Below are 22,942 nucleotides of genomic sequence, written 5' to 3'. Positions count from 1 at the left end.
AGAAGAGGAGAAGGAGGAGGAGAACAACAACAACCACCCCCACCCCCAATCCAATAGAAAAAGGAGATACACAATGAAGAAAAGCATGGAGATTTATTAATGCAGCCCCGTGGGAAAGAGAAGCAAACAAGAAGGTCTGCCTCTGGGGTGTTCAGGTTTAAATGGAGGAAGAACAAGGACAGGGGCAAGAGCTATGCATCATGAAGCAGTCCTGGGTAAGACATAGTCTGCTTCGTCATTGTCTTTCGGTTCTGTAAGGTGGGCCGGAGAAGTTGCTGGTGAGAAGTTGTTGGAAGTTAGCTCTTGTCGCTTTAGGGAAGCCACCTGGTTCAGCTGTCTTGCTTTGGGAGACTCCATTTCAGAAGCAGCATTTGACACCATCTTGAGGGCGATCCCAGAGGCAGATGACTCTGTACCTTGGTGGACGTATAAATAACACCATCTGGCCACTGCCACCCACAAGGCACAGACTGATAAATGACTTTTTCATGAAAGGATGCCCTCTCTAAATTTACCCACATAAACCTAGACCTTAGGAGCACACGAGTATAATTAAAATTTTATTAGGAAAACTAGGACCAAATATATCAAACACTCAAGACCAAGGAAGAGGGCTGCAGACCCCATAAGCAGGAAGACACTGGAGTGGTGATGGCCCCAGACAACCTGTCAGCTGATCCATAGTATATATGCCAAGGGTCTGACAAGCAGAGAAAGCCTGACTCTACCAGGAGTCTCAGCTTGACTGAGTTGACCGGCTCTAATGGCCATCACCTGTCTGTCTGTCTGTCTGCCTGCCTGCCTGCCTGTCTGTCTGTCTAACCACCTGGATCCTGTTCTGCACTTTGTATCAATTTCACAGCCTTTCACCAGGACAGGATAGCTCAACCCTGAGGCCCAGCTGAACTCTGACCCCATGGCTTGACTCTACACTGGGGCCCCTAGTACCACCAAGAGGATGGATTACCTCATGCCTGAAGAGACTTGCCTTGAATTTCTGTCAGCCCCCGAGGCCTTTAAAGGGCCTTCAACTCTGTAGCAGTCTCTTGAGCCCTCTCGTGGCATTCTGTCACACACACACATGCACGCAGACACACATACACACACAGTACACATATACACATGTTTATATATATTGCACATAGATTGTGATGTGTAATCTGAGAGAGTTCCAATATTAGCTAATATCGGAATAAAAAAATCTCAGTGTGTTTTCCAATGGCTGTCGGGCAAAGGGAATTCGGTCTACTTGACAAATTGTACCCAATACAACTAACATAGCCACTCAGTAAATTCTGAAGCCATGGACAGGCAGAAGCACGCACATCTCCATTGCTCACAAGAGGGTGCCCATGGGGTCCCCTTCTTCTTGGAATTCAAGGTGACAAAAAAAAAAACTAAAAAAAACCCCCAAAAACCAAAAACCAAACCAAACCAAACCAAACCAAAAAAAAAAAAAACCCCAAAAACCCAAGGAGGCAAGCACAGAGCCGGAGAGGGAGATGATACAGCAAGTCAGGCTACTGGGCTACTGACCCTTGCCTTCCTACTCAAAGAGGAAGTCCAGCTGGAGAAGGGTCCTTACCTTCTTCCACTCCAGTCCATCAGTCAGGAAGGACACACTCAGCTGATTCTCTGGCCGGGCTTCCTGAACCTGTGTTCAATTGCTGTTCTCTCCGTTCCACTGGCACCGTAACCTAACAGCTGTGTGACCCCGTGTGGGAGCAGAGGTCATGGGCAGAGGCAGCCGTTGGTCATGAAGAGTGAGCAGTCAGTAGAGTTTCGAGGGCCAATGGATGGGAAGCCCAGGGCAAAGGCTGGGGAGAGGCCTCAGCAGCAGCAGGAAAACTTGCTCAGGGCGGACCTGATGTGAAGATGGCAGAGGGTCACTGGGTCCTTTATAGCCTTCTGTGGCAGTAGGAGATAGTGTCAGATACTAGGGGGGATCAAGGCGAAGGAAAGGAATTAATGCTTGTTAGAGACACCTCAGAGGCCACTAACCATCACGTGAGGGTCCCTACACATAGGTTCTGAAGTACTAATGACCGGGGGGGGTGCATCTCTAGGTTATTACATTATTCATATGAGAACATCAGTGCCCAGAGAGGTTAACTCACTTGCCCAGGGTCACACAGCTGCTAGGTTACAGTGCCAGTGGAAAGGAGAGAACAGCAACTGAACACAGGTTCAGGAAGCCTGGCTAGAGAATCAGCCGAATGTGTCCCTCGTGACTGATGGACTGGAGTGGAAGAAGGCAAGTGATGTCGCTTTTGCGCCCACGGCATCACAGGAGCAAGTGTTCACTCTCCAGCCATGTGTCTGTCAGGGCATGTGCTAATGTTTACACAGGACACATTTCTAGCTCTCAGAGGACGTCCCAAGTATAAACGGAGATCACAGCCCAGCTCTCAGCTGCCCGAGAGCCAGGCACTAGCTGACACTGGGATGGAGAACAGGGGCTTCTTGTTTATATGAGTCGCCATCTGAACAGCACAGCCCTGTTGAAGGGAAGGCCTTAGCTGAAGCTCACACTGCCTCCCTGCTCCCTCCAGACCTGCTGCTTGCCCAGGAACACAGCAGGGGAGAGAAGGCAAGGGCTCAGAGCAGGACACCATTGTCTCACTCCCCCACCCCCACCCCCACCACACACCTGGGAGGGGGGCTGAGGAAGGCCAGGGGTGGCTGGATGCAGGACAGGCATGAGTGAAAGTTTGTCTTTTATTTTACTGTCAAAAAAGAGGTTGAGATGAGACAGCTCGGGACACTTCCTCTTTAGAAGAGACGAGGGATAGAAGGAAGTGTGAACTCAGTGCTCAGAGGCCATGAGGAGCATTCTGGGGTGGGGTGGGGTGGGGTAGGAGTGATGTAGGAGTGAGATGTGGGTGAGGTGGAGGTGGGGTGAGGGTAGGGTGGAGGTGAGGCGAGGTGTGGGTGAGGTAGGGGTGGGATGTGGGTGAGGTGGGAGTGAGGTGGAGGTGGGGTGTGGATAAGGTAGGAGTAGGGCAGGAGTGAGGGGTAGGTGAGGGGTAGGTGACATGGGGGTGAGGTGGGGGCAGGGATGGAATGGCATTATTAAGGGAGATGACAGATGAATGTGACCACCTCCCAGACTCCATATTATTTCCCTGAGACTCAGATTCATTCCATTTGAGCAAGGGAAGAAAATTGGGATAGGCTTGAACCCCTGAATGCTTTCGGGGACACAGGTATGACCATAGGTCTAAAGTTTCTTAGTTCAATACCACCACGGCACCTGAACATCCAGAAGAGTAGTAGACAACCTGAAGCCATTTTCTTTTGACAGTAGGGTGCTCTCTCTATTATTCTGGTTTTGGCTAATTTAAAAAATTATAAGCTGGAGAGATGGCTCAGTGGTTAAGAGCACTGACTGCTCTTCCAGAGGTCCTGGGTTCAAATCCCAGCAACCAGGTGGTGGCTCACAACCATTTGTAATGGGATCCAATGCCCTCCTCTGGTGTGTCTGAAGGCAGCAACAGTGTACTTATATACAATAAATAAATAAATCTTAAAAAAAGGAAAATGACCTCCATTGCGTAATGGCCAGGAGAGACAGTGCAGATTACCGAACGACTCTCAGTAGATTAACATTATGCATCAGGTGACAAGTGTAGAAACCTGTGGCAGCTGACTTATGAAGAGAAAACGTTTATAAGCTCATGGTTTAGATCAGGCAGCTTCAATGGCTTGGCCGCTGTTGAAGGCAGTGGATAACAGACAGCTCATTGTGATGGGAGCATGCATGGGAGCGATTGGTCACTTCTGGAACCAGGGCAAAGAGTGGCCTGACTGGAGTCTCCCATGGATGAGACATTCAAGACAGTGACCAGAGAGGAGGGTTCAGCAGCAGTGAGGAAATAGATGTGAAACAGACTTACTGTTGGGGTAACATTCTATCTCCACTGTTGTCTTGTCTTCTGCTGAAGTAAGACAGACACATCAGGGAAGGAAGGTTTTGTACTGCAGTGATCCAGGGACGAGGAAAGAAGACACGACTTGTAGAGAAGCTTCCAAAGACCCTACAAGTCCTCACCTGTTAAAGGTGAGGTCCACAGCAGCTCCTGGCCACACACATGGGCACCGAGTCTTTATGGCCCTGTGGGTGGTGACGTCAGGGCAGTTAAACTCCACCCAACCCTCAGCGCCCAACTCTGCCTGTGCTCACATCACAGTGACTGTGAGCTGTTGAAAGAGGCCTGGGGAAGGGGTACTGTCCCATGGAGTCTTTCAGAGGGTCAAGTCCTGGCATTTCCCAGCCCCTACATCATCCCACTGCTTGTGGGTAGAAGGTAAGAGAGGGATGCCTGGAAGATTCTTAGGGATTAACCTTAGAAATGACACAAACTATACCTTGTATTGCCTCTAGTCAACATACAGCTCTGTTTAACTGGAAGCAAGACCAGGATCCAAAAGCTTAGAAAGCATCAGTGGCATTCCCAAAAGGACGTGCACGACAGCAGCTTGTCCTCTGAGAAGCACCACCCAGCAGCTGGCTCAGACAGATGCAGACACCCACAGCCAAACAGTGCTGAACCACCAACCAAAGAACATACATGGGCTGGACCTAGGCCTTCATAAACACATGTAGCAGATGTGTAGCTTGGTCTTCATGTGGGTCCCAAACAGAGTGGGGGCTACCCCAAAAGCTGTTGCCTGTAAGTGGAATATGTTCTAGCTGGGCTGCCTCGTCTGGCACCAGGAGGAGAGGAAGTGCCTAGCCTCACAGAGACTTGAAGTGCCAGGGTGTAGAGATACCCAGTGGGCCCCACACACTCAGAGGAGAAGGGGGTGGGGATATATATATCAGTGTTCCTGACCCAGACCCCATGTCCTGGGGTCTCTAGGAGTCCTTTGTGCATTGACAGCTGGTGGTGAGGTGATGTGCTCTAGGGTGCCCCCTACAGACACAGGCTGAAAAAGCGCCCTGTGGTAACAAGACATTACATCAGGGCTGCCAGGCTCCTCTGGCCAGTTCCTGCACGCTGCCGGGACCAGTGCTGCACGACAAAGCCACCTAGTTCTGGTAGCAGCCTGTCTTCAGCACTGGGACATCCTTGTGAGACTGGTACTTCATGAACAGAACCTTCGGTGGGTGGTCGCACGGTAGTCACCTATAGCACTGAGTAATTCACTGGGGACATTTGGACAGAGATCCAGATATTTCAGAGGCATCAATGACTTCTGAGGACCTTTGGGTAGGTGACTCTTTGTAAGGAATTAGGCCTATTGAATTGGGTCACTTATCTTTGTGGCCCATGTGAGATAAATACAAGTCATGCTTTATAACCTCCCAGACATATTAGAGCCGTGTGTTATTGTCTGCTTATGTGAATGCTGGCACATGAATCTGAGACCCGGGGAAGAAGAGACCAAGTGACCCATTGAATCTAACAACTCCCTGTAGACTCAGGTCGCCAGTCCTCTCATTTCTGCAAGACATTCCATACATGTCCAGCATTGCTTTTCTAGTACGAAACCAAACTGCATAAATACATCCATGGCTATGAAGGGAAACGCCTCCCACTACATCCCTCTAAGGAGTAGGGTAGTTCTCCTCATTGTCGGCCAGGATAGCCCTGGGTTGATCCTATCAGAATCATTCACAGCACCTACTTCACTGTTGGAAGTTTCTAGTTGGGACAATAAATCATGTCCACTCCACTGAGAGCAGACTTGGCCCTTGGATCTGTCCACTGATCAGACGAGTGCCCTGCCCCTGTCAAGAAGCTTGCCCAGCCTAACAACACAGTGCCGACACAGGGACTAGGTCTTCATTTAGTGTTCTTGCCATTGTCACACTCAACTTCCGGGTTCTACAGCCTCTGGGTCTCCTCTTCCCTCTTCCCCGGGTCTCAGATTCATGTGCCAGCATTCGCCATTCAATAAGTGGACAATAACACGATGCTCTAATATGTCTGGGAGGTTATAAACTGACTTCTAGCTATATCACGTGGGCATGAACATAAATGACATTCCAAAGAACTCCAACTTTATTTCTGTGCACAGACATCCTAATTCTAGGCCATCCCTTTCTTCCCCTGTGCTTGGCTATGAGGTCTACCGCATCCCTTCATGTAGAGAGGGTACGAGCAGGCCCAATCTTGCAAAATTCTTCAGGAAGACCAAAAGTCAGAAGAACAGCCCTGAAAGGATCTAGGTCATGGATAATTTACAGGTATTATTATAGCTTTCTGGAGCTTCTCCCTGAGCTGTTCATCATTGTCACTCAGAAGTCTTGTTTGCGTAGCGTAAGACACGTGTTCCCAGCTCTGAGAGGGAGAAAGGTGATGTCTGCTGTGTGAAAGAAGAGTAGGATGTGAATACTCCAGTTGATGTCAACAGTGAAGAATGTCAGGGAGAAGTCCTGTTGGGAGGACAAGGGGAACCCAGAGCTTATAATCAGACAAGTAATGCATGCTGATTCCAGCCCCGATGGTAGCCACCGTGAATCTTGCAGCATCCCAGCTCTCCTCTGGGATGTGGTTTTATGCCAAATTTGGAATAACCATGTCTTTGTCTCTCTTAGAGCTTCCTGTCTACCTTTTCTAAGAAATGGGAAGAATGAACCAGAGAAGAAAAAGCCTGCTTAGATCCTGGGCTAACACTTTTCTTGTCTTCCTGCCGATACCTTTGGCATTTGGGGATACAGTTAAAAGTTTCTTTCATGCTAACCCCCTTTCGATAGGGAAGAGACTTATCACTTGCAAACTTTCAGACATGATCGATTGTATCTCCATGTAAGGGGATTCTGGGAGCCCTAAGTATGTCAAAAAATGAATACTACTTATGCACTCAATTAAACGTGGCTTAGAAGGAACTTTCCAACCATCATGTCAAGACCATCAGTCTACAAGTGGTATTGATTAAGACGAGGAAAGTGCTTAAGTAAACGAAAACCGATGTACAGGACACTGGCAGTGATTAAAGTTGGCTCAAAGATACATCCGAACGGCGACTAACAAAATGAATGTAGATGCTGATCTGTTGTACACATCTTGCTTTACAGATGGCTAAACTGAGGCCCAAATAAAAGAAATGGTCAATCTAGGACTACCCTCACGACACCCATAAGTCCTCTAAAGTGCTTTCTAAGGTCATTTTTCCTTAGGCTGTACAGCTGGAGATGATGTGTAGCCAGTATCTCAGCCTTGATTGGTTTAGCTTGTCTTGGAAGTGGAACCTCTCACCGAAGCCCAAGACTCCCCATCTTTATTTCTCTCTTCACATTTCTGTACTATGGAAGACAGGCTATTTATTTTGAGGATCTTAAACAGGAAAGTAGGGTTCACTAAGAGCCCACAGGCCCTCCATGTTGGGCAAAAGTTTGGGATAATGTTTCAGACAGATCATTTCAGGAGGGGTATTATGCAAAGGGAGGACACTGGACTTCTTTTTATGAGCAAAGCTTTGGCACCAGCGGAGCACACTCTGTAAGACGCTGTGTCTTTGTCTCCTTCAATGCAGTCAGGAACTGAGACCTGGCTCCCATCTCTGAAGCATCCTCTACTCTGATTGTCCTGGAACTTGCTATATAGACCAGGATGGCCTTGAATTTGAGACTGCAGGATAGCGTTCAACCAAGAGTGGTTCTCTGGGCTGAGACCTTCTCTGTGTTCTGAGGAGCATCATCCCCACCTACATGGAGCTATAAATATCAGAGACAGAACTGCCTGTGATGACACTTTACAGCAGGATCTTCCTGGCTCTGGTTTGGCCACTGAACATTATCTGTATCCCCACGACAGGCTGGTGATGCCTGCATGACTCCTGCTGTCTGCTCCTCTGTCTTCAGGTGAGATCACAGGGCTCTAACTCAACCACACCAACCTCCAATCACCGCCAAGCTCCTAGCTAATGTCTTCCCGTGTTGGATGGGTATGTCCTATAAGTTGTTAGAGAAGAATTAGTCAGGGAAAGAACAGAGTTACAGAAAATTGTATTGAGGGATCAGGTTGAGGGAGAAGGAATGGAAACACTCGGACAATGCAGATAATAAATAAGAGAAAAACCAGGATGATCGGAAAAAAACCAGCAAGAAAATACAGAAGAAAAAAGGCTTTCCTAGAGAAATGGTTCAGTAGTATACAGAAATTGTAAGCTAAATTGTGACTTCTGGGTCTGTACTGTCCAGCTAGACACTAGTAGCACTAGACTGTTGACAAATACATTTTAATACACACTTTTCTTATGTATGTGTGGGATATGGTTATATGTGTTCATGTGTGCACATGTGTACGTGAGGTCAGAGATTGACATAAGCTGTCTGTTGCTGTAAAATTATGAAAAATAAAATGCTGTCTTTTACCCCCTCTAGATCCAGCACCGCAGTGTCCCAAGATATCTGGTAGAGACCTTAATCTCAGTCAGCAAAGTGTCTCACCTGCTCTGCTCCATCCCATATCACACTGCCGAAGACCCCTCTCTGAGCCTGGCAGCAATCTCTCTACCCATCTAGTTCCCAAGGCAGGTTATCACCATGCCAGAAATATTCATCTCAATTCTGTGACGGCTTAGTGTCCCAGCCGCCACACTCTCTCTCAAACTTAAAAGAACACACAACACAATAACCTCTGATCCAATTGATAAGACATATTTGCCCACCTAAACATACAAAGCCCAGTACACATCCATCCCTTAAGAACATTCATAGCAACCTGTATAGGTACAGAGTGGAATCTTATATATTTGGTTGTGAGCCTAGCCTTTTTAATGGCTGAGCCATCTCTCCAGCCCCAGAGTGGAATCTTAACGTCTGCCTTCATGTTCTCTCGGTGGCTTCTTCTCTAGTCTCCTTCCGTTCCAGTTTCCTCCTCTTCTCTCAAACTTTTTCTCCTGCCCATCCTTCCTTCTCGTCCAATGACAGGCCTCCTTTTATCTTGTACTTGCCCTCACCTGTGTGACATCCTCTAGCTGTCTTCCTTTGGCAGTCTCCACCTTGCTATTTGAGAAGGGGTCTCTCACTGGACCTGGAGCTCACCCAGCGTAGCTGGACGGAGAGCTCCAGTGATCTTCCTTCTCAATCTTCTCAGCATTGGGATTACAGCTTGGGATTTCTGTGCTACAGTCACACCCCACCCCTGTTTTTAAAGGTTTGTTCGGGGATCTGAACTCAGATGTTCATGCTGGCAAGGTGAGCACTTTGCCAAACGAGCTGGCCCCCATCCCTTCCTAAATCTTTTTCAAACTGGATACACTAAGGACACAAAAATAGTCCATTTTGTTTTGCATTGCGGAACATTGAACCCAATGCCTTGTGCGTGCTAACAAGTACTCTCCTCCTAAGCTATGTTCAGTCATGCTCTTCGAACAGCACGATTAATGATATCTTCCTGATGACACATACGTGTGTAATCCTACACCCCAAATCAGAGAAGTTAGTATTTTTAATCAAACACAGACCAAGAGACCAAGAGCTAACTTTCCTATGGTTGTCGTTTGCTTTTCAATTTGCTGACTGTTTTAGGTTTGGGGGAATATTTCCCTTTAAGTATACTATTTTACTAATTCATCAATATGTCCCACGGGCATACAGTGTATTTCGATCAAATGCACCACACTCCTTTCTCTGTGTGTCTCTTATCCACCTCCATCTACCCCTAACCCTGTGTCCTCTCCCTTCTTCTTTTCCTCCACCTCCTCCTCTTCTTCATGACCCCTGCAGCCCATATTCTCAACAAGATGGGACCGTCCACTGGATCATGGTGGATTTACCAGGGACCACACCCTTAAAATGAGTCTCCTTTCTCAAGAATTCATCCATTTGCCAGAGCTCCTCAACTAGGGGTGAGAGGGGTGGAATTCTCTTCTCCTCTCTGTGCTGGACGGCCGATAGCTGGATTGCATTCAGGTTTTATGCATGTCTTGTGCAGACAATCAAAAGTTCATAAGCGGAGGAGACCTGGTTCTTCCAGAAGGCACAGTCCTCAGCCTCGGATCTTACAGTTTTTATTTTCTATCTTACAATTACTCATTTCTATTTTCTAAGTATAAATGTTTTGCCCGCTTTTATGCCTGTGCACCATGTGCTTGCAGTACCCAAGGAGGCCAGAAGAGGGCGTACAATTCCTTGGAACTGGAGTTATAAGTGGTCGTGGGCTGCCACGTGCGTGCTGGGAGCTAGCTCCGGGTCTCCTGTATGACCAGCGAGTCCTTTTATACACTGGGTCATCTTCCCCGGTCCTTCTTACAATCTTTTGCCCATCTTTCAGGATGTCCCTGGAGCCCTGGCTTGTTGGGGTGACGCGGATATCCCACTTGTGGCTGAGCGAGACGCGGGTACTTATTCTCTGCACTTTAACCAGTTGCGGGTTAACCATAGCTGCTTTTTAGATATAAATGCCAGTTGACTGACTTCCATCTTTTAATTTATTGCTTACCTGCTGCGATGGCGAATCTTGGTTGTCAAGCTGACATACCTGGAAAGAGGGAAAATACACTCAAGAATTGACTCCTTCAGACCAGCCTGTAGGCCCATTTGTGGGGGCATTTTCTTGACTGCTGATGGATGTGGAAGGGCCTGGCCCACTGTGGGTACCCTACTTAGGGCACACGGGGCCTTAACTGTTTAAACAAGGTGGTTGACCATCAGCCTTGAAGTAAGTCAGGGAGCAGTGTCCCTTCACGGTCTCTGCTTCCGGTTCCTGCCTTGCCTTCCTCCCATGATGAACTGCAACAGAATGCCACAAGGACCACGGAGGTCCTTGGTCCTGCTTCATGACTTGCTCTCAGTTACATATTTCCTCGAGCAAGGCCATGCCTCCGACACCCTCCCCTCCAACCACCCTCCCTCCTCACCCATATTAAGCAGCTCCACCAACTAGGAAGTAAGTATTCAATACTGGGGCCTACGGGGAACAGTTCTCATTCGAGGCAGCAACAACCCAAAGACGATTAAGTTTGATGTGATGCTCCATTTCACTGTAAGAGTCAACTTATCAAGCACGCAACTTATCAGTACACTTTAATACTCCATCTCATCCAGAAAGCTGAGAGGAGTCAGCAGACCACCGTCTGAATGTGCACATGCTCCCTCTGAAATCCCAGGACCCTGACCAGCAACTTGCATTAGGAATTTTGAAAACTGCTGAAATTCGTGACGTCTAAAACACTAGAGAGAGTTAAGTCCAGTGGGAGCAGACAAAGGCAACAAGAAAGATGGGAACGAAGTGGCCAATACAAGAAAAATAGGAAGGGAAGACTAAAAACATTGTTTCTCCAAAGAATAGTGACGAAATAAAAAAATCTCCAGGAAATATTTTGAGAATAAAAGAATGCACAAAAACTGAACAGAAATGGGGCCACTTCAGCTTTATGAAATAGCTGTGGTGGGCTTCATGCATTGGAAAACACAGACAGGATATGGGTCACCAGGACGTGGACTCTGAAAGATCTGAAGAAGCACCAAACTATTCGTGAAAGCAATTAAGGGCTCCCTCTTAAACAGAGCAGGCAAAGAGCAGTGAGCTGTCCCACATGGCTTCACAGTGCAGTCTCAAGTAAGGGAACATTCAAGCAGAAATTCCTGTCTTATGCAGACTTCTTCTAACCATTAATGAGCAAACTATAAGCTTTCATATCAGAATCATGGAAGGCAGGCAGATTATAGACCGATCTGGCTTTTAAATAAACGTGAATAGCCCAAGATAAACATCATTAATCAAATCCATCAGCGTACCAGGAAACTAGATCGTGATCATGCAGGATTTATCTCTGGAATTTAACCATAGTGACTTTAATAATATTAATGTAATTAAGCATGTTAACAAATTAGCGTAGAAACCTATTTCAACCTCACAGATAGTTAAATAGTATTTCAAAAGTCACTTTTTCCCACTTTCCCCCCCAAGGCAGTGTTTTACTATGCATCCCAAACTGGCTTTGCACTCTTAGTAATCCTCCTGTAGGGGTTACAAGTGTATATACCCACATGCCAGATCAAAAAAAAAAAAAAAAAAACAAACAAAAAAAAAAAAACCAAGACAAGCACCACCAACAAAAACCCACCTTAACAAATTGGGAATTACAAGGGATTTATTTAACCCGAATAGACAGTGCTCACCAAGACTCTTCAGTAAATTCTCATCTAAATGGATGCTGGGCATGGTGGCACACACCTTATCTCCTAACATTTGGGAGACAAAGGCAGGTGGAGGTCTGCAAATTCAAGGCCATCCTGGTCTATATAGCAAGTTCCAGGACAATCAGAGCTACTTAAAAGACAGATGCCACCCCCCCCCCCCCCAACATCTATCTAACAGGGACAGAGAGATGTTTCCGAGTTGAGCACTGGCAGAGAACTGAAGTTTGGTTCCCAGTTCCAACATCAATGAACTATCTGTCATTCCAGTTCCAGGGGACCCTCTTCTGACCTCCCGGGCATGGCACACACGTGGTGCACAGACATACATGCAGTAAAACACACATACCATGTATTCATAAACAGTAACAGCAAACGTATCTAACAGTTCCATCTAACAAACATTGTCCCGAGAACCAGGTAGAAGATGCGATGTTTGCTATTCCCACTTCAGTGTGGCGCTTATGTGGAAAACAAGTAAAAGGAAGATGTCTGGGAAGGAAGAAAAAGCTGCTCGCCCTTACAAAGAAAGTCTAACTGGAAGAGAGAACAAAAAGAGAGCCAGTGAATACAAATTGTAAGTCATGGGGTTTACCATTTCTAAAGTCGTTGCAACATCTAGCTATCACATGTATCTAGGCAGTAACATATGATAGGCGGCTTGTTACTTAGTTACGAATTAGGTACTATCAAACAACTGAAAGAAATCCATTAGATCAGCTTGTATCTCACTGATAAGTCTCAGTAAATAAAACACATGGAGAGCAAAGAAACACTTATGTTACAGGGACAGTATTGCAGTGTATGGCTGGGCACTGGGAATCTCTCAGAAGAGTGGTGGTTGTGAGAATAGAGGGGCAGAAAAGAGACAAAGGAGGCAGAGTCAGCAGAGCTCAGTGAATGTGAGGGCTGGAGTGGGGTTCACTGAAGGCTGTTCAGGTACGGGTCTTGCATTCAAACCCCAGCTTCACGGGGAGGAAAACAGGTGTGTGTGTGTGTGTGTGTGTGTGTGTGTGTGTGTGTGTGTGTGTGCGTGTGTGTATGTGTGTGTGTGTATGTTTGTGATATGAGATGAAAATGGCAAGTGCTAATACCTGTTTCATTTCTGTGTTATCGAGCACAACCTGCACCCTGCAGTGAGGAAGATTGTGAGCATGAATTAGGAACGTGTGAACTGTGTAACACGCAGTTTGAGAGAAGCCGTTTGGGGAAGGAGCCTGAAGGAAGAGAGGGAAAACAAAAACAACAACAAAACAACCTGAAGAAGTTTCAATGTCAAGTTCATTCTCCTGATCATCGTGGATAATGCTGCAGAAGCCAGAGACGGGATATCAGAGACAGAGTGGCTTGGAGGGATATCTTTTGGATTCCTTACCTGTGAATATTCCTTGAAATGTCCTTCCTATAATAAAACTCGAGCAGCAGAAGATAAATGAGCTGGTGCCTTGTGGCAAGAACAATAACAAAGAAAATGCAAGGTGTTGCAGTCTGGGTGAGCCGGGAGGGAGGCAGAGGCTCCCGGCTTTGCAGAGCCCAGAGGTTTGTTCCTTCTGGAAGCTCTTTCTTTTTTCTTTTCACTAAGTGATTAATTTCCATCTTTCTCTGCTTTGTTGGAACATCATACCACAAACAACAATGGTTGGAGTGGCTGGGATATCCAAAGGTCAGCTGATCTAGCCATTTGTCCCCTGGGAAGGGACACCCCACTATCAAGGCAGACAGGTTTTCTTTGTAAAAGCCAGTTTAAGAAGAATTAGCTCTTGCTGAGGGCTGGAATGCAGGTCTGAGGAGTCTTTCTTTCCTATCTGGAACATTCTTCCCTGTGTCTAACCTAATTTCTTCACACTGCATTTATGTTTGCTTCCCAAATAAGACTGAATGGCATTGAAACCCCATTGAATCTGCCTTTTAATAGCTCCAGGTTCTGTAGCACAGATAGGAGTCACCCCGAAGCTTCAACTAGTCTGAAATGACTTGCTTATGGGGCTACAGAGTGGAAACAGTAAATTAGATCCTCTCCAGAGTGTAGCACACACCAGGGTCTGAGCAAGGTGCGCTGAAATGAGCTAGGTGTACGCTGAATGAAGCTAGAGGCTATGCAAACGATAGAATCTGGTAGAGGCCTAAAGGGGAAATTGTGGAGGGTAATCTGGAAGCAGGGAATTAGTGTTAGAGAGGAATAAAAAAACTGCTTAGGAAACATAGGTTACACGGATAGAATTTAGGCAGAGGGGTCTCTAATGTGACTTGTCGCTTTCTAACTTGACTTATCAGAAACCGTAGGGAGAAAAGTTTGTACCCCTTACATGCTTGAAGAGTAGGTTTGAGGAGAATCTGTTTCTGTTAAGATTCGTGCAGTTCTATTGCTACGGGTTAGGCCCTATTCCCACGGCAAAAGGAAACAGCCCAGTTCACTGTTGGCCATTAATGACCATGCCCTATCAAAGAACAGAGCCTGCCTGAACCAAACAGTCTGTAGTGGTTGGTCCCGGGTGACAGGCACACATTAAATCCTGGTTCACCTCTCAGTCCTGTAAGCCCTGCTTCTCTTACCTGACAGGGAGAGTGTAATTCTTCCAGTCTGGGTGGATGACAGCGCTACTCTTATTGGGAAGAACATAACCGCCAGGGACAGGATAACCCTGAGTGACAGCCATTGAAGAAGAACAACACTAGTGAACTCCGAAAACACATGTGTCGGTATCTCTGCTGTGCAAATCTCCTATTTGTTCCAAATGGCCATACTTGCGGTTTTTGGTCTCTGGAAAGCATGTTTAATTGTTCAATGTCTAACTTGGGGCTGGGACCTAACAGATTTACAGATGACAGCATAAATGAAATATAAAATCCAAGAGCTGTATATGCTGTTAAAAATGTCTGTTTGGGACTGGTATATATATATATATATATATATATATATATATATATATATATATATATATATATATATATATACACACACACATATACATATATATACATACACACATATATACATACATACATATGTACACATGTATACATACATACATATATATATGTATATATATAATTTATTTATTTATACATTAGCCAGAACCAGGCATACATTATTACTGTTATTTGTCTTTTTATTTCTTTCTTTATTTTTTTTAAAAAAGTGTTCTTCATGAAAGAGCTCTTTTTCTTATTTCCTGAGTATTAGGAATAAATTTTGTCTAGGAGGGGTGGGGGATGCTTAATGTACACTAGCGTGGGTCGCTGGAATGGATCATTTCACAGGAAACTCTGGGACATTAAGAGACTCACTGCTAGGATAATGACCAGGTCACGGGGACAATGAGAAGGGCCTCCGTGAGGACAAACGGTAGCAACTGAAGAGGAGTGAGGAGCAATATGGTATGGCTCTAGAAGTGGCCTTGGCCACTATCAACTCCTTTATTCTTCCCAGAGGCAGACCCCGGACATCTAGGGTCTTAGATCCACTGTAAAACACTCTTCCTAAGGGGTTGTAAGCATTCTCCTCTTCCAGCCCTTCTGTCCATCAGAAACACAACAGGATCCTGACATCTTTCTTTGCTTTCTCCTGTGCATTTTAATGGTCCAAAGTTCATTTATGTGTCCCCTTTGAGACAGGCAAGCATAGGGGACAGTTTAACAACCTGGGACTCCACTTGGCTTGGGCTATACACACTTCTAATAATGTGCTTAGTTGAGACTATGTACTTTCCACACACATCCCTCTTAGAATAATATACCTAGCAACCTGTTAGCAACTGTGAGCCCTCCCTCCCCACATCCAGCCGCACACACTCTACTCTGAGCAATGCAGCGTTGCTCTGAAATTCCCTTTCCTATAAAGACCCTCAAACTTAAACAATTCTATTTATTCACACCTTGCTTATGTCTGGGCAAGAGACGAGAGTAGGAGGGCTGATCTGGCCTGAACTGGTTCTGAGTACATACACAGCAAGGCAAACTTTGTCCTCAAAGTGAACTTTTAGGGAGACTCTTTCAGTTGCCACCTCATAGTTATGCATAACTTGACATGCATATGATTAAAAAGCAAGTGCATTATGGGAGGGATATGCACACCGAGCGAAAGCTTACCTAATCTAAGCCTGTGTCAATCAAGTAATGAACTTTTTACACTGTGCCCTTTAGCAAACAAACTCCTCCTTCTTTTGTACCCTGTTGAAAAGAAGCCCTGTGTAATAACTGGGGATCTTTGAGAACACACACTTGGGTAGTTCACTGTCAATCTTGACAGTGCACTTCCTTCCCACCTATACTAGACTTTGAGTTAAGAATTCTTGTGACTTTGTAATCTGTATGCACCTTTCTTTCATTCTTAAATACGACACCAAGAACCAGCAAATCGCCCAGCCCAGATCCCAACCCAGTCACCCCTGTGACACGGTGACCTCTTCCTCCTGAGCTCAGCAAAAACAAGCCATATGCGCAATGGTGGACATTCCCACCAGTTGGCCTTCCCACTCCTAGGTAACAAGATCTGTTTCTGAGAGCACAGGCTTTCTCAATACCTAGGAATTAGGGTTTCAGAAATAAACAAACTACTGACAGGTTAAGCAGCAAAAACTAAACGGAGTGTAGGAGAGCTTGGATCATATCCCAAGCCAGTCGCTCCCATTCCTCTACAAGATACAATGGAATCAGTGGGGAGTGGCTGAGTAAGAGTTTTAGGCATCTTTGGGTGGGTGTGCGTGGCTGCCCTGCAGAACACACAGGAGATTTGTTCCACGACATTGGAGACAAAACTGACAGATGTTCCGGTCTCTCACATAACGTCCTGCAGAATTAGCAAATGCCCACCTTCCTCCTCCCATGAACTCAAATCCCTACAGGACAGTGTTCATGCTGTCTGAGTGGTCGTCACACTTTACTGCTTAGTGAAACATAAGTAGGAAACACAAAGTCTGCGTGCTCAGCCCAGACACAGTTTGTAGGCATGGAGACCCTGTGACTCCTCCCACACTCACCCTCTACCTTCACAAAAGCAGCACTCTCTATGGGGTTCTTATATACAGATTTCTATTTTTCTCTTATTTTACTTTCTTTTTAATTAACCAATTTAAGATAAAGTTTCACTAACTATGCCAGGCTGACCTGGGATTCACGATTCTCCTGCCTCAGTCACGCTGGTGCTGGGATTGCTGTGCACCTGACTTCTCTTTCCTTAGACAGCAAACTTGGCTGTCATGGTCATGAGCAACATCTTTGTTCTTTATAACATCACCACCACCACCACCACCACCACCACCACCACCACAACCACCATCATCCTCATCCTCATCACCATCTTCATGCTTCTAATCACCATCACCACCATCATCACCACCACCATCACCACCACCACCACCATCACCACCATCACCACCACCATCACCACCACCACCACCATCATCATCACCACCACCACCATCACCACCATCACCACCATCACCACCACCACCATCACCACCACTACCACCACCACCACCACCACCACCACCACCACCACCACCACCACCACCATCACCATCACCACCGACAGCATATCATTATCCTCATCACCTCTAGCCACGAGGCATGTCCAGTGACTGTGATCTGCAGTATGGTGACTCCCTGGCAGAAGCTCCTGTAGTAGCCACAAGCACTCACACAATCACCTCCTTCACAAGAGGCCACTCTACCAGGCACTGTGCAAAGCCCCCTCATCCCGTCTCATCCAGTTTTCTCCCACACCCCCTCAGCAGTACTCAGAGATGTGCAAGCATTCCCCCTAATCCCCGTTTTGTAGTAAAAAAAAACAAACCAAAAACCAGAAAAGCAGGCCAGGGATCTAAGGAATAGCCCGGAACTTCATGGTAAAGAAGTGTTTGGTGCTAAGGACAGCTCCCATTTCCAAGAGGACAAGAGACAGTTCATTGCAGAGTCAATAGGAGTGACCATGGCCAGGAACATAGATTTAGGTCATCTTGAATCCCATGTTCCAGCATGGAAGCAGTTTCATGAGGTTTTTATAGTAACAGAACAAAGGAAGTCACAAACCAAGACGGTTTTCAAACACTCTGGGGGAAACATCAGAGAGGCAGGTCAGAGCAAAGCAGAGAAATCTCATCCCAGAGCCTCAGATGCTGACTGCTGCACACTTCCTTAGCTTTTCGGTTGGTGCAAGCTAGTGGTCTACTAAGGTAACCCATTCAAAATGGATTCTATGGTGGTCACAGGATGTTAGGTCTGACACCGACGTAGGCAAGGAATGGCTTTTAGCAGGATAGAACTAGCCTGAGGCAAACTGTGCTCAGGCTCTGGGTCTACAACATTCCAACTCCACTCCACTACTGCAGGTCTAACTGTGGGACCTTAAGAGCCCAGGGTTACAGAGGAAAGGTCCAGGGAGCTTCAACCCAGGAGACTTCAAACATGAGAACAGTAGGGTTTGGCTACCTCGACACTTCCAACTTAGCACCATAGCCATAAAGCCAGCTCCCTCAGCCTCAACCCTAGTAAGAGCCCAATCCCCTGACAGTTAAAAGGCTTCACTCTTTGTTTGACCTTATAAAGTGTCCCCTACACCAATGTAGATGAAACATCCACCAACACCCTGGCCCTGGAGTAGTACTGGACCGTACAAACCTTACCCCCAGAGACCTTGGCCACCTCCAGAGGAACATAAATACCACCCCTGCCTCCCAATACCCATGGGACTGGTCTTTTGAAGCTGGTGTGTTCATTGCCCACACACTCATAGCCTACAGAGATCCTGCATTACACTCATCTGGTTCCAGCTAAGTTCCCTCCATCCAGTCTAGATTGGTGTGCAAGGGGCCTGGCTACCCCAAGGGGAAGCCAACACTGGGCAGCCTCCAATCAGTCAGTGGCTGCAGACATAGCTTCTTTCTAGGAATTCTCAGTTCACATGGCAGGCCCCAGAACCTCAGCTCTGGGTGTCTGACTCTAAAGTTCCTGCTCAACTCTAACTAGACCATGAGAGGGACTTCCAAGCCTGCTCATCTGGAAAGGTCGGCTGTGGCCTGAGACTCTGAGCATCTCCAATGCTCCCAGAAGATACTGGTGCTGTGTCTGCCGACCACACCTCTCAAAGCAGGGTTCCACCTGGGATGTGGTATTCCCAGTGACCAGCAGGTCCTCACTGCATTCTATGGATGGACACTCAGAACTCCTTCATTGTTCCTTTCTAAACTGTCAATTCTCCAGCTGTTGTGCTAAGGCACAGTGGCTCCTGGGCAAGGTGTAGGGCAGGGAGGAGAAGTTGACCTCATCTTCATTTGTATAACTGGCAGCCATTCAGGGAGCTGAGCTAACAGGAGGAACACAAGGTCTGAAGAAGCCAGGCCAGGTCCTGCGGCAGGGAGCAGACTGCCTCCCTCCCCTCTGGACAAATGAAGTTTCAGTGAAATGAGGACAGACTGGGACATCCTTAGGTCCCTTTTGTTTTCAGGGAAGGCCTGGTAAGGTCTGAGCAAGAAAACGTGGGGCTTGGGGGAGCCCTATCCTTGGAGGAGATTCCCTGTTGACTTGTGCAGGAGAGAAAATGCTTCTCTGTTCTCTCTGCGGGAGAGGCTTTGCAGGCTGTCAAAAGGATGCTGAATGCAGATCAATGCTTTGCAAATGCCCTCCGGGAATCACCCCAGGCTACTTCACCAGTCACGAGGGGTGCAAGGTTCTATTTTACTTCTTCCCCAGAAAGAAAATAAAAGCGAGCGTCCAACAAACGTAAGAATCTGCATCTTGCATTCCCAGGCAAAAGACAGACAGCCTGGTGTCTCACTGATGCTGATGGGCGTCATCCCCCTGAGCTTTGCTTTGCTTCAGGCTTCCTGAGGAAACCTAGAGCACGCTCTTGGGCAAGTGACCATCTTCAGAACTCAGGGGTGTAGCACCATCAGGTCACCCTTGGAGCTGCTTCAGTAAGCCAATGGCCTCAGCAACTCCTTCCTCAGCCAGCGGGGGAAACCTCCCACACACACCTTGCATTTTGCCTCTGTGTTCAAACAGTTTCCAAGAGGTGTGCTGCTTCTCACATAGAGCCTGAGTTTGTGAGCCTCTAATGCAGCTGAACTGAGTCACAGCACTCCTTCCTGCAACCGGCTGCTGTCACCGCTGTCACCCTGTCACCACTGTTACCCTGTCACCAGAGTCCCTCTGGCTTTTCCAGAGCCACATCTCAGTCCCCATCTTCTCCTGTTTTCCAGACTGTTGCTACTGCTGTCTCCAAGCTCTTTGACCATAATCCCTTTAATCCTTTTCTGCACACTTCTAGCACTTTCCACGGCCTTGTTGTCAATTCAGCTCTGCCAAACTTTTGGGAGAGTTTCTTTACAGCAGATTTTTTTTTCCTCTCCCAGAGTCTGGCTTAGTAATTTATATTTAATGGTGATACCATAAATATTAAACTAGCATCTATACTGTCCTCTGTATTTTCCAATTGGCTTTCACATCCAATCGTTTATACACAAATCAGGCAACTTTTATGTAAAGCCCTAGTGCATGAAACTGAAATTCAGAGAGCTTAGCTGCTTTCCCAGGGCTCCCCAGAGAGACAAGAGAGAGTGAAGAAAACCATCTGAAATTGTGCTTTGTCTGGATTCTTTTGCTCATCATCAGGATGACGGTTGCGTTGTCTGTGATCAAAGCCAGGGAGCCTGCTATAGAATTTAGGAGGGGCCCTGGAAAAACTAGGTGGAGAAGACAGGTTTAAGCAGTGTCCTGAGAGATATGTCATAACTGGGAGGAGAGGAGAATTTAGCTACAGAGGGAACAGGGGCACGCAGCTGAAAGGTGTCACCTCTACCCAACTGGTGTCTGGTGTCTGTGGGAGGTTCCCCCGCTGGCTGAGGAAGGAGTTGCTGAGGCCATTGGCTTACTGAAGCAGCTCCAAGGGTGACTGATGGTGCTATACCCCTGAGTTCTGAAGATGGTTACTTGACCAAGAGTGTACTCTAGGTTTCCTCAGGAAGCCTGAAGCAAAGCAAAGCTCAGGGGGATGACGCCCATCAGCATCAGCGGGACACCAGGCTGTCTCTTTTGCCTCGGAATGGAAGATGCAGATTCTTACGTTGGTTGGATGCTCATTATAATTTTTATTCTGGGGAGAAAGTAAAATAGAACCTTGCACCAGTTGGTGACTTTCTCAACACACATTATCTAAAGAAAGGAAAGGTAAAGGGGAAGAAGGGCATGGATTTTGGAGTACAACATTGCATCTAGATTTCTAAATAGTGCACAGTGAGAGTTACCAGGGTTGGAGATGAACCAGCCGCCCGCCCATGCTGCGTTCTTGCCTAGAAGGACAGCAACTCCTAGCAGAGAGCAAGGCTTGTGCTTCCGTTCAGTGCTGCAGACCGGGCAGGGTCGTAACTCTTACCATCTTCGTCCTAAATGCAGTAAATGCTGCCCGGATTCTGACAGGCAGAGAGATCCTCAGTGTTGGAGCCTCGTAGATGTTGGCTTTGCCTGCTGCCGAACAACTCTGGCCAACCCACCTCAGGAAGATTTTAGTGCATTTGAACATAACAAGCCAAGCTAATTTGGGGAGGAAAAAGAGTATGAACTGGTGGTCAAGAGACACGAGTGTTCGCTCTAGAACTCTTGGAAACACCTCGCTCAGTAGGCCTATGACATCAGAATGGAGCCTACCTGCTTCGGAGGGGACCAGACAAATCACCCTGGTTGGTTCCGTTGCTGCTACATTCAAGAGTCAGGCGCCTAGGTAAGCATGCTGACAGGCTCAGCCGGAGGATGCTGGGACGCCATCTGGGGTCAGGAAGAGTGTCTGTCCAAATGCTAATGTGGCGGCTGACAGTGTACGGCACTCCTCTGGTACACAGTCTGAGAGCCCCCCATGTGTCCTGAGGACAGTTTCCCAGAGGGTATTCAAGGAAGCTGGGAGCTTTGGAGGGCGTGGAAAGGTGTGAACCCTCTATGCTGGGCATTTTGGAAAATATTTTGGAAAAGTTGAAACATGCTCAGAGATAGAGGGGACATAGCATTATAGGATCCAGACCTATGCAGTCTTCACAGTCTCGAACTGCCCCCAGTTGCATTTGATATTTGATCAATTTGGGCCACAATTTACAATTATAATAATAAAAAAAAAGCACAGGAATGAGAAGCTGGGTAGAAAATAAGTGAAAAGAGGATAAAGTCATTCATTTGTATCCCTTAAGAACGGGTTACACACTAGGCTCTGGGCTGGGTTCTTGGGCACTGTCACCCCATTTTAAGATATGAGAAGGTCCCAGGACAATGACATTAAGTCACGTGCTGAAGCCAGCTTGCTTATAAATCTAGAGATGGAGGTCCAAATAAGCCATCTGCTAGAGACTTCTGGAAAGCAGGAAGGAGGAAGGGACAGGGCTGTGAGATTTGGTTTTCACAAAACAGTGGTCAGTCACAGTTGCCTTGGAGACAGATTCCTCTAGATGTAAATCACTGCCTCTGAGCAGACAGGGAGCACCATTTCCCCTGCATTGTTTCCTTTGTCAGTCAGAAACACCTTCTGTCTTGGCTGCAGTTTCCTAATCACACTGCAGAGTGGATCTAGACAGAGCTGCCAAATATTTTCTCCCAAGTCTCTAGGGTCTCTAGAGGAACTAACAGAATGCCCCAAGAATCAGGGGGTGGGCATCTCTAGTGGAGTTGATGATGATAGCAACCGGGCTGAGCGGAGGTTGGGAGGGTCCAGGCAGGACTGGACGAGCACTTCAGCTTTCTAATCAATCCCAGGACACAGGTGAGAAGTGAAGATGGCTAGGGAGAGTCAGAGACCAGGAAGTCCAGGAAGTTCCAGATCAAGGCTTGGTCTCCTAACTCTGGGGCACAGGTAGGAAGTAAAAAAGCCTG

The 22,942-nt window shown here is 46.9% G+C and overlaps 1 long non-coding RNA gene across 1 annotated transcript; it reads right to left on the bottom strand.

Moving 5' to 3' along the window:
- Positions 1–74: 74 nt before the first annotated feature.
- LOC108350764 (uncharacterized) lies at positions 75–21,677 on the bottom strand. The gene is made up of 3 exons (XR_005503901.2): positions 21,465–21,677; positions 10,395–10,433; positions 75–416 (listed from the first exon to the last, which is right to left on the bottom strand). It is a non-coding gene; the product is annotated as an uncharacterized LOC108350764 (long non-coding RNA).
- Between the last annotated feature and the right edge of the window lie 1,265 nt (positions 21,678–22,942).

This window comes from Rattus norvegicus, chromosome 4, assembly GCF_036323735.1.
Source record: "Rattus norvegicus strain BN/NHsdMcwi chromosome 4, GRCr8, whole genome shotgun sequence".
Classification (NCBI taxonomy): domain Eukaryota; kingdom Metazoa; phylum Chordata; class Mammalia; order Rodentia; family Muridae; genus Rattus; species Rattus norvegicus.
The sequence above is the reverse complement of the archived record's forward strand: the minus strand, read 5'-3'. Positions and strand labels throughout refer to the sequence as shown.